We start from the raw sequence: 12,085 nt of genomic DNA, 5'->3' as shown, positions 1-12,085 counted from the left end.
TTGTTACATGGTTAAAACGATTGGTAAATTAACTGTCATCCACTTTTTGCAGCCACTGAAGGGACAAAATGAATCTCAAAATCTCTTCTGCGTACCATCTGACCCACCTTCCACAGAGCATTCTTACCTTGATGATACCGCACACTAGCACTTCTGATAGAGTGGCCAACTTTGTCCTTGATGACAGACAGGCCCACTCTGGACAGGCATCTTAATGGGGGACCAAGGAATCAGATGGATGGAGAAAGAGATGCTTGGAAAATAATTAATCAAGGCGCCAATACTTTGTATTCATAAGTGTCACTCTAGTGAGGTGCTCACAGTATTTTGACAAAAATATGCAACAAATAATTACACATCATTCTGGCAATCCTTTGCTGTAACTTGGTGTAACAAATCTTTTGGCTTTATCAATTCAATCAATTTTAGATTTCCTTTTTAGGCCATAAATCTGTTTAGTGAATTAAAAAACACCAAGACAATTGAAATCGGCCGGCAGGGAAGGTTTCCAATGCGATTTATCGTTAGATTCGAGGAGGTAAGTCGCTTTAAATGTGATGGAGAGAGTTCAATTGGTTGCACTTTTATCTAGTCCTTTCAGTTTCTCGGTAATTATAGTTGGGTATGGAAGGATAGTGTGGACTTGGCTAGCCATGGTGAGCAATGTGTACCTTTCTGGCTCAGGCGTAACAAACTCTTGTGTTTCTGATCAACGCAGTAGGTTTTGGATTTTTTCCAAGTTACAGATTGCTTCAGATACTCTCAAAATCTAGTATAGTTGTGTGTGAACGGGGAATGTTTTCAGTGTGGAATGGGACAGTTATGGCCTACAAATGAGTATATAATGAAATATTGTGGAGTAGGTAACATAAATTTTTGCCCACAAATTTAGTTTGCAGGTTGAACAGGATAAAATATATGCAACAGAGCTTCATTTCAGAACATATTTCATGGAAAAACAAACTAAAAAATCAGCTTAAAATGCAGTTTTTCTATTATGATATTAAAGCTTATAAAAAAACCATCCATAAATAGAGTTCGTAGCTAGACATAATGCAATCACACATATAAGATAGATGAGATTAATGTTAAAGGGAAATAACAGGTGGAATATAGGGTAGATGAGATTAGTGTTAAAGGGGAAATAATTATGGAATATATGACATATGAGATTAGCGTTAAAGAGGAAATAACCGTGGGTTCATAAAGAAAATTTCAAAAGGAAATGGGTTGATTAATGTCAATTTTAGCTGAAGTTTTTCTCAATTTTTATTTTTCGGTATTTTTCTTTGCTTTCTAATTTATAAGAGGCCTATTTTACCTTCTAGAAGAAAATGTGTTCCATCAATATTTGAGTTTAATAATGAATATATTTTAGACACATCAACCACTATGGATGCAAATCTGGTTAAATTTTTTTTATCTGGTTAATTTTTTTTTCCTATTTATGATGGTTATATATATATATATATATATATATATATATATATATACACACACACACACATTACTATAAACTTGAATTGGAATAGTCAACTTTATAAATTCTAAACAATTTCCATTTAACGATTTTTTTTTAAGGTTTTTGTATTATTAATATATATCTTATGATTAACATTGATAATTAAAATTTAGATAACTAGAAATTGTCCCAAAAGGTACAAAGAGAGGCCGATAGGATTATTAAATTAGAATTGTTGAATTTCTCTAGAAGAGATGTTGGTTCAAGCCTACAAGGAGCAAAGAGATTTGATGTTTGGATTTCTATGCTTTTTCGACACCATATTTCTTTAAATACAACTTAATTTTTTAGAAAAGTTCAAGCCCAATGCAGTTCTGCCATGCAGACAGTTCTGCCATGCAGACATACACTTAAATCGCTACTAGGCTTATGATATTGACAAATTCAAAGTAAACTGGTATACAAGAGAATTTACCAAGCTAAACCACAAGTTACACATCTTCAGACCTGGAAAAGTACATAACAATGGTTTGGCAAATCAATAGCGATATCATAATTGCTTTTCCTTCCACATACATACAGTTTCTCCAAAGGCAAGGACAAGAAAATTTTCAGCTCTAGTGAGCACTAGTGGGTCACTAAAACGAGTGACCACTAATGGCTTTCACATTTATACAAGGAATTGGCAAGGGATTTTACATGGACTCCTCTCAACTTCAGACACAGCTTCAACCAATATGAAAAGTGATTGAAATTGAACACAGCTAAGTAGTGACATTGGCTCACAGTAATACACCAAGTATAAAATATTGAAGCTTTTACAGAAGCAAGGAGTAAGAAAAATTATGAAGCTCAGAGAAGTAGATTTAAATCAATCAAAGCTTGTTGAACGGCTATAACATCCATAGAAATAATCTTCCAAGGTTTTGCTCTCATGTACAAGATCTACACTTTGATCTGGACCACTGTTTGATACCAAATCATCATCAACTCCAAGCATTGCAAGTGATAGATGAGTTTGGATGTCACAACTCCCAGAGTTTGCTCCAGATTCATCCTCAATCAATTCATCTAATTCCATGGACATTGTCAATGGCCTCTTGGTCCAATAAGGTAGGTCATCTCCTTCTCCTCGTAGTAATTTCAAAATCTACAATAATAAGTTACAGACAAACAATGAGGAAGAATAAGTTCACGTTCATACATTAACATTTATCCATTGTTTGAAATTTGACAAAGCCAGTTTAATGCAAAGCTAAGCCACTTAATTTGGGGAAACCAAAGCTTCCAATTCAGATCTTGCAATCTAGATTTTAGCTAGGATAGTGATTCTTAGGAAAGATATATACTCTCTTGATATTAGAGCGAAAGTAGATATGTTGGCTCTTCTTGCCTATTCAGGGAGGGGTAATTTGCATACTGAAGCTTTGGTTTGAGATAAGATGCAATCTCTTTTGCTAATATTCAAAGAATCTTATATTTCATTAATGGAAAAAGAGATTATTGGCAATTGAGGCTTTGAATATTTTGCCATAATCCACCATCAGCATTCAGGGCTAACCTGTTTAAGGGTGATGATTTTACAAATTGAACTACTGAACAAATGTTTAGATTACAACCCTAAACACTAGATCTAAACACCCTTAACTCTATGTCAGAAGGATATCAACTCGATATTTCATGTGCCATTCTTCGTTATGGGCAAAAACAATTCTAGCACTAACTCCTCACAGGAAAGGAAACGTCTTCAAGCAACTAAATTTGACATAAGATCAGAAACTGAAACATATATACGCAACTAAAGAGAATAAGAGTAATTACTCTGTTCATTCGAGGTCGAAACTGAGTTGCCTGTCTCAGACAACATGTTGCACCAATGACCATTCTCTTCATCTCGCTCATGTCATAAGCATCTTCCAAAAGTGGATCTGCAAGTTCTTTTATAGAGCCAGCTGCCAGTAATGGCCTTGCCTAAATTTTGAAATTTACAAGAGATTAAGATTCTGAACCAAGACAAAGAAACCAAAAGAATCCAAAATTATCAAATACAAAACAAGCAAGGACACTAGAGCCCTACCCACATAACCAGGCTTTCTTGGCCTTTAGGATTCTTGTCATTGATTGGTTTTCTTCCAGTTATTAGCTCTAGAAGAACTACTCCAAAGGAATACACGTTCGTCTTCTCATTAACCTTGCCATACATGAAATATTCTGGAGCGAGATACTTGAAATATGATAGCAGTGAGTTTTATGAAGTCTTGATTATAAATGACATTTATTTTCCTAAGGAAAGAGCTGGTGTAAAGAACGAAATGGATATTTACCCAAATGTACCTACAACATCACTACATGTGATATATGCAAATGTTGTTGAAGCCCATTTGGCCAGCCCAAAATCTGACAACTATTCACAGAATATCTTTAGTTAACGATCCATCGAAAGACGATTTTCTAGTTAATGATCAAGCAAATCTTATTATAACATCTCCAACCAAAAAATGCAAACAATTCAACAAAAGCTTGAGAACTTGTTTCTCTCACAAAGATCAAGATCCTTGAGGTTCAAAGTCTTCAGAAAGAAAAATATTAGATGATTTCACATCTCTATGGATGATAGGATGAGAACAACCTTCATGCAGAGAAGTCAAAGCTTTAGCAATTCCAATGGCCACTTTCAGCCTATCTTTCCAATGAGCCTGTGGCTTGTCCTTTCCTCCTGTAACCCAACTTTTTCTGGGAACTGGGAACAACACTTAACACTAAAAATTAATAAAAATCTCCAAGGACGTAACATGATAAATGCATGAAAATTGGCATACTACATACCATAAAGAGTTTCTTCCAGACTTCTTCTCAGTAACAAGTTGTAGACCAAAAAGTACTCCTCCTCTTCAACACAGTAGCCAATTAATGAAACAATTTCTTCGTTATGGGAAAATACAATTCTAGCACTAACTCCTCACAGGAAAGGAAACGTCTTCAAGCAACTAAATTTGACATAAGATCAGAAACTCAGACATATATACGCAACTAAAGAGAATAAGAGAAATTACTCTGTTGCAAAAAGGACTTCTCTGCGTATCAGAAGAAATACCAGGAGGAACTATTAAGAGAAAAAGATAATTAGAACACTGAAAGCATGAGGATTTTATTTGCAAAATCATTTAACAGTAATTTCAAGCTTCTATCTAAATACTCATGAACCCTAATTTATTTAGATCTTCATGTGCAAAAACAGTTCAAATTACAAAAGATTTAGAATGCAATTCACAATGAACAAGAAGATGTAACTTGCCAGGCAAGTCCCACGGCTCACACTTATAGAGATCAACCTCTGGAATAATGTCAAGCTCTATCTTCCAACAATGAACTTTCCTTTTCAAATAATAAGCTACTAGTTCTTCATCCGTGGGGTGGAATCTAAACCCGGGAGGCAAAGACACCGGGGCCATTACCGCTCAATCTGTACCAAGAATTACAGTTTCACCCGAAAAGAAGAAAAAAGAAACCCTACAACGGTGTACCAATGGTTTCTTCAGCTAAAGTTGGCCAGAATTCACTCAATTCATATAAATTTCCACCGATCTGAATTGTTCTAAAGTTTTGAACAGCCACGGAAACACCGTAGAAACTTCTAGTTCTTTGATACTTTTCGCCTTCGAAGAAACAGGACAGCTTGTGTAAAAATCCTCACACTCCCACCCAAAAACAAGAAATGTGCAAATGACGAAATTGGTTAATGAAGTCTCCACAAGGCCCTGGAAAAATACTTGCGGCACATACATACTCCAGCTTAGTGATGTACCTATGTAGCCGTGGGGATGTAAGGATACAAGAACTGAGACCCACTTTACATATTTGTTCGACAACGAAGTGTGACCGACATCCGTCTGTGTTAAAAAGGATTCGCATGTCGTATGGCTCGGAATTATAGAAGGAATTTGAGATATTTTTGCTTTCTGAAAGAGCTTTCTCTGCGCCGATCGAGTCAAAAGTATGATCCTTTAGCGGTATGCATCCCCAAAGCGTCACGACGAAACTCTCTTCGACCCAGACACAACAAGAAGATCATGCCCAAAGGTATGGTGATGGGCCGGCTCGATACTTTCGGCCTTGAATTTGACAATGGCAGCAGTAGGGCTTTCTCGCACGATGCTCATGGATCCCCCGGGCATGATATCCACAACCTGGAAGTTTCTCGTTTTGCTTAATGAACAGAGAGCGCAGGAGGATTCGGATTGAGGCTTGCTGTGTTCGGGTATTTTGGGCATTTCCTGCAAGGAATTTTCTAAAAAGCCAGCGATCTCAGGCGGCCATGGATTCCCTTTGCTGGCAGGGCAGGGGGCCTTGAAAGGGGTGTCGAGCCAGGCATCGAGTATCTTCTTGCCCTCTTCGGGGGTGGTGTGCATTCCTCCAACTGCTATAACGTTCGAGTTGTTGATCGACCTGCAGTTCTGGGCATCCTCCACAGAATCGCAGGTGACAGAATAGACGCCTGGGAACTTGTTGGCAAAAATGGAGACCCGACACCGGTTCCGCAGGCCACCAGTCCCTTGATTTCCGCTTGATTTTCACTGTGCTGGGCTTCGCTCACCCTTCTGCCGACTTCTTCCCCGACATTGTAGTACTTATCGGTGCCGAGATCCTGGACCTCGATACCCTTTGATCGGAGGTGTTCGATAAGGGAATCTTTGAGTGCGCAGCCGAAGTCATCAGCTCCTGCAATGATCTTGAGAGGCTTATTGGCGTCAGTGCTTCCCATTTTCCTGGACCGCCAATGAGGAGGGTTTGGGAGGTTGGAAAAGCAATGAAGGGAACGAGGGTAGTGTCGAATGCAGAGGGAGGAGTTTGTGCAGACAGGTGCATGCATCTTGACTTGGGATTGTGCTGCATCTAAGTGGTGTCCTGGAACTCCGATGTAAAATGCCTAAAAACTGGCTATAAAATCGGCAGTAGAAACCACACTTTAAATCAACGGTCAAAAGTGTTTCAACTGATCGAACAGAGCAGGATAAATTGGTTGACGATTGTTGATGAATAAGAAGGCCTATCGGCCTAATTATATATATTTATATATTCATGTTAATTTTTAAATTTGAATTAGAAAGCTTTTTTCTTTTTAGTGGATTTTTTTCTTTTCCTGTATTATTAATAGAAATCTTATGCTTAACAATGATGACTGGAAGTTTGATGAATTTCTCTTTCTAAATTTTTTCTATTATTAAAACTTATTCTAATTTTTAAAATAATTTAATTTGATGATGTTTCAAATTTGAAATATATATATTTGTATTTAAATTAGACTTCATATATTACAATATACTTGTAACATATTGTTTTTTTAATGAGTAATTTAGTTAAATTTTCATTTAATTAGTAGTTGATTTCAATTAGTAATATAAATTTGGAGCACCACTGAATTTGACATTGTATAAGTTTTGTTAATTTGTATATAGCTATCTAAACATTGAATGAAAATGACTATCTTCTTAGTTATATTTATAATTTGAAATTTGAATAATAAATTTACATATTATTAGTTTAGATCTATTTTAACTTTGGATTTACCAAGTTTCTAGAGAGATCAAATCTCTTTTCATTTTAAAAGAGATTTATATCTCAAGATATTTGATTCCTCTAAATACAAGAATTAAGATGAAGCTAGATTAGTTTAATTATTAATTATAATTAATTATAGTTATAATAATAATAATTATTACTATTATTGTTTTAATATATAATTTGATTGAATCAAAATAGTTTATTAATAATTATAATTATTTTATTTTATTTTGACGTAATAAAATATTTATAAGATACTACATTACAAAACCAATACACAATAAAAATATTAATATTCATTACGTTACAAAATATCTAATAAAAATATTAATATTTATATATATAAAAGAAAAAACACTCTTTTAAATTCAATAAAAAATAAAATTGAATTACGTTTATTATACTTAATTAGTCCGATAGGCCTTTCCTATGCATCAACAATTGTCAACACTTTTACCCTCCTCCGTTGGATTAAGTGAGACATTTTCAACTGTTGATTTGAAGTGTCACTACTTTTTCCAAATATCAGTGAGTTGCCTTATTGACATGGCAAGATATTTTTACTGCTTTTTCCATCTTCCCTTGCTTTTAGCAAACACTGGCCTGCTGGGATTCCATTTCTTGAGCTTGTAAAAGCAGCGGTGCGATTCCATTTCTTGAGCTTGTAAAAGCAGCGGTGCGATTGATTTATTGGGAAATCAATTCTCACAGAGTTCCTGTGCTTCACTTTTCCCAAAGCCTCTGCTTGTCGTCTGAAGACACTCTCCTCGATTGGTCCGTCTGCTATTGATAGCACTATTCCATCCTGCAAACATGCCTTGAACACGATTCCATACCTGGTTCTGCTTAGTACATGTTCTTCATCAAAATACCCTTTGGCTTCCAGAGCATTGGCGTAAGAAATTGGGTTGTAGAACATGATCGGTTACTTCTCTTGTTCACCACAAGTTTCTCTCAGTCGCCATCTCTTGTGCTCCATTTTCAGAAGACAAATCACCAGGCAAGTGTCATCTGGCCCGCATGTACGGCATGTACTGCACTTTGACTGCTTTTTCCAAATATCGGTTGAGTTTCCTAGTTCTACTGTACATTGAACCTGGCCCTGTTATGCAAAAACTTTGATCCCCACATGCCCTCAGTCTTACTACATAGAATTCTTCTGCGTCACTTACCTGATCGCCTTTGCCGTCAATTACTTCGTGGGCCGACGACAAAACGAGCAGATCGCCCTAGCCTGGGCGGCGCAATTTGCAACGGACGGGATCAGAAACATTCTGTCAAATCTTCCTTTCGCTGAATTGTTAAGCAATGTGTAAGTTTTCAGATAATTTCATATTAGCGAGACCTAATTATTACTAAATTCAAGACAATACATATTTAATCATTTGTCATTGATCGACCGTGAACACCAATAATTGAGTTCTCGGTTGGGTACTATGGAAATGGATTTGTCAATATTTATCTTTTATATCGACGGGAGATCCAAGAATTTATGGCTCCTCCAACACTGTATACGCATGGTGTCCTTAATTACACTAGAATATCAAGTAGTCATCTCTTATTTATGGATAGTATGTGCTACTAGATTTTATTAATCAATTTTTCAGTATAAGAGTTTAAAATAAGAGAAACTAAGTATATGCTTGGTGGTCATAGAATTTTGCATGCAGCTAGGGCAATTCTATTTCCATTTCCAGCATATGGATCTCTTCACATCTAAATTGCTTGGCCTAGAATGTTTTGGTGAAGGCTCTTCCGTATAAAACCCCATTTGAATGGACCGGGAAAATTCTGCTTTATTATTGCAATAAAATATGTTTTGTATAACTGAGACTATGCAAGAACAATTGCTTCTATCAAGAGTTTTAACATTCATAGACGGTAGAATAAGCAAGAGAATATAAAGCCTGGACCTCCACTTTGAATCTCAAAATAAATACTAAAATATATGAAGATACGCCCCAATTAAACTTAATTAACTAAATTCAGTATAGGAGCAGGTGCCCTAAAAGTACTGATATAATTCGAATTTAACAATATGATAAAAAATCATTTAAAATTTTAACAGATATTTATCGATGTCTGACAAGTTTGTGGTGCTGTCTGATTGTTGTATTTTTGGTTTTTTTTGGATAAATAAATATTTTTAATTTCTTTAAATCAGAACCATACATTTATGGTCTTAGAAGTCTGTTTAGGTCTACCACTGGAAAACCAGATTAAATATAGAACTTTAATTGTTTCATATCCTAAAAGCAATAGTTCTGAGCAAAGTTAAAAATTTGATTTTAACTTGGTGCTGTAGTGCCATTACTGAAAAAAAGAAAATTTATTGAATTTTGTCAGTTTTGGTATTTTGGTTGGAATTTCACAATATAATTTTTGGTTAAATTGTGATTTTTAGTTATTTAAAATATATTTTTGAATGTATTTAAATGTATAAATAAATTCACTGCTCTGAAAAATAGATGCATAAATAGATTCGGCACTTGGACTATGCAAACTACATAGCTATAACTTGTGATTTCATTAAATCCCTGTTAACTTGTGATTTTTAGTTATTTAAAATGTATTTTTGAATACATTTAAATGCATAAATAGATCATTTAAATAGATTCAGTGCTCTGAAAAATAGATGCATAAATAGATTGGGCAATTGGACTATACAGACTACACAGCTAAAACTTGTGATTCCCATAATAGATTGGGCACTTGGACTATTTTTTTTTCAGAGAGAAAAACCATGATATATTATATTAGATTGGGCACTTGGACTATACAGACTACACAGCTAAAACTTGTGATTCCCATAAATTACTGTGGTATTCCAGGTAATATTCACCTGAGTTTTTTTTGCCTAGTGAGACAAACAATTTTTTATAAAATTGTGATTATTAATAATCTAAAATGTGCATTAAAATGTATAAATAAATTCAACAACTTAAAAACCTCTGAGACATTCCCATTATGCAAACTACGGCTGAAACTTAATTTCAAAATTTCAGATAAAAATATGCACCCAAACCCAAGAAGGCCCAAAACTCAAAGCAATAGTTCTGAGCAAAGTTAAAAATTTGATATTAACTTTGGGTTGTAGTGCCATTACTGAACAAAAGAAAATTTATTGAACTTTGTCAGTTTTTTGGTATATTGGTTGGAATTTCACAATATAATTTTTGGTTAAATTGTGATTTTTAATTATTTAAAATATATTTTTGAATGTATTTAAATGTATAAACAAATTCACTGCTCTGAAAAATAGATGCATAAATAGATTGGGCACTTGGACTATGCAAACTACACAGCCAAAACTTGTGATTTCATTAAATCCCTATTAACTTATGATTCTTAGTTATTTAAAATGTATTTTTGAATACATTTAAATGCATAAATAGATTCACTGCTCTGAAAAATTGATGCATAAATAGATTGGGCACTTGGACTATACAAACTACACAGCTAAAACATGTGATTCCAATAAATTACTGTGGTGTTCCAGGTAATATTCACTGAGTTTTTTTTGCCTAGTAAGATAGACAATTTTTTATAAAATTGTGATTATTAATAATTTAAAATGTGCATTAAAATGTATAAATAAATTCAACAACTTAAAAAACTTCTGGGACATTCCCATTATGCAAACTACGGCTAAAATTAATTTCAAAATTTCACATAAAAATATGCAACCAAACCCAAAAAAACCCCAAAACTCAGAAAAATTAGACTACGCGTTTGTTCGGTAATCAGCATGTTTTTGTCGGTTTTTGTGATTATATTTCGTTCGTTATACTCTTGACTATGATGTTCAAAATCATAGAAGATGGAAGCCACCTGAGTATCCCATGAATGAGCTGCCAGTTATGGTGAACAATTTGTTCAAGAATTGACGGAAGAAAGTGGTAGGAAACAAAACTATGAAGCCAATCCACAAAATCAACAGCACCCGCATTATGATATATAGAACCCATTGCAGTACGACTGTCAGAGTGCTCCTCGATGTGCCATGAGTTGTGGTAGCTGCTGGATTAATCCAGGGCTGCTCCAACGTTCCACTATAACTGTTCTCCATGGGCACTGCAATTGGATTCCAGGGTCACTCTACATTCTACTTCTTTGGATTAGAGAGGCCTTTAAAGAGAGTAGGGGTGGCAGAGATGAAAGGCATGACATGGACTTCTAAAATGACATAAATGTCCAACTTAATGGTATTGGTCCTGTGATTTTTGCTGGGATCCGATGAATTTATTCTGGTTGAACGGCCAGGATTATGGGATTGTACGGATGGCTGTCTGACCATTCGAAAAATTTGGATGTGTCCTCCGTTTGATCGCTTTTGTGTGGTTTCCAAGCATTCTGTAATAAAGGAGTATTATGATGATTAAAGGTTGAAAGCAGCACATAAAACATTATCATTCGAAAATAGAGGTATTTTTCTGTCTTCAAGTTTATGTAATCTATAATGAATTAAACATTGTTTTTATAGAAATCACTAGATATCAAACTAAATAAAACGTTTCAATTTATTTTATATATATGTATATATTAGGTCTATATTTTAATAAACTACTATACATAAATAGACATCAAACTAAATAAACCATTTTAATTTCAATTATATATATATATATATCCCAAGAACCAGAAGAGATGAAGGAGATGCAAGATAAAGGAAGTTGGAAGACCATAGAGAAAAAAAGAAAGCTACAGCATCAATCTCGCCAAGAAAGAGGAGCCAAACAATTAAAAACTAAGAAAATTATAGGTCTGATAGACCAATTTGGTCTCAATGAACGTTAACCACTATCATCATCATCATCATCATAAATTAATTAATTACTTATTAAATAAATTATTTTAGATTTTAATTTATATCTATTCTTAAAAAAACCACAAAATAACCCTAATTAACTATGATAAAAATATATTCCATCATTATTTTCTTTTTTAATCTTCTATCACGCATGAAAGCTTAATGGATTTTTCTAATTATTAAGATATCTAATTTAAGATTAACACCCCCTTCATTGAAAACTGAGTTGATAGTGGGAGCCTAGATGAACT

The 12,085-nt window shown here is 34.4% G+C and overlaps 1 pseudogene; it reads right to left on the bottom strand.

Annotated features, from left to right (window-relative positions):
• Window positions 1-5,490: 5,490 nt before the first annotated feature.
• On the bottom strand, window positions 5,491-6,269 carry LOC149264291 (DNA damage-repair/toleration protein DRT102 pseudogene; annotated as a pseudogene).
• Window positions 6,270-12,085: the final 5,816 nt, after the last annotated feature.

Source organism: Pinus tabuliformis, chromosome 6, assembly GCF_031772625.1.
Source record: "Pinus tabuliformis cultivar Carrire ecotype Pingquan chromosome 6, CPIR1, whole genome shotgun sequence".
NCBI lineage: Eukaryota > Viridiplantae > Streptophyta > Pinopsida > Pinales > Pinaceae > Pinus > Pinus tabuliformis.
This window is presented reverse-complemented; position numbering and strand designations above follow the sequence as displayed.